Genomic DNA, 971 nt, shown 5'->3' with positions numbered 1-971 from the left:
ACGAGTCCTATATCGACATATCCTGAAAGGCCTCTCCGCAAGGAAGAAGCCACTGCTCCAAAACTGCCAGAAAAAAGCGACTACAGTTTGCAACTGCACAAGAGGACAAAGGTCGTACTTTTTGGAGAAATGTCCTCTGGTCTGATGAAACAAAAACAGAACGGTTTGGCCATAATGACCATCGTTATGTTTGGAGGAAAAAGGGGGATGCTTGCAAGCCAAAGAACACCATCCCAACTATGAAGCATGGGGGTGGCAGCATCATATTGTGGGGGTGCTTTGCTACATGAGGGACTGGTGCACTTCACAAAATAGATGGCATCATGAGGCAGGAATATTATGTGGATATATTGAAGCAACATCTCAAGACATCAGTTAAGTTAAAGCTTAGTCGCAAATGGGTCTTCCAAAGTTGTGGCAAAATGGCTTAAGGACAACAAAGTCAAAGCATTGGAGTGGCCACCACAAAGCCCTGACCTCAATCCTATAGAACATTTGTGGGCAGAACTGAAAAAGCATGTGCGGAGGCCTACAAACCTGACTCTGTCAGCTCTGTCTGGAGGAATAGGCCAAAATTCACCCAACTGATTGTGGAAGGCTGCCCGAAACGTTTGACCCAAGTTAAACAATTTAAAGGCAATGCTACCAAATACCAATTAAGTATATGCAAACTTCTGACCCACTGGGAATGTGATGAAAGAAATAAAAGCTGAAAAATAAATAATTCTCTACTATTATTCTGACATTTCACATTCTTAAAATAAAGTTTTTTACTAGGATTAAATGTCAGCAATTGTGAAAAACTTCCAACTTCAACTGTATATGTGGAAATGTGTGAAAGTTTATGTATGTATATGTGGATATAGATATATATGTAGATATGTATGTATGTATGTATGTATGTATGTATGTATGTATATATACTTAACCCAAAAATGTATGGGAGATTGGAAATGATGCAGACAATTACA

This window comes from Oncorhynchus mykiss, chromosome 2, assembly GCF_013265735.2.
Source record: "Oncorhynchus mykiss isolate Arlee chromosome 2, USDA_OmykA_1.1, whole genome shotgun sequence".
Taxonomy (NCBI): Eukaryota; Metazoa; Chordata; class Actinopteri; order Salmoniformes; family Salmonidae; genus Oncorhynchus; species Oncorhynchus mykiss.
The sequence above is the reverse complement of the archived record's forward strand: the minus strand, read 5'-3'. Positions refer to the sequence as shown.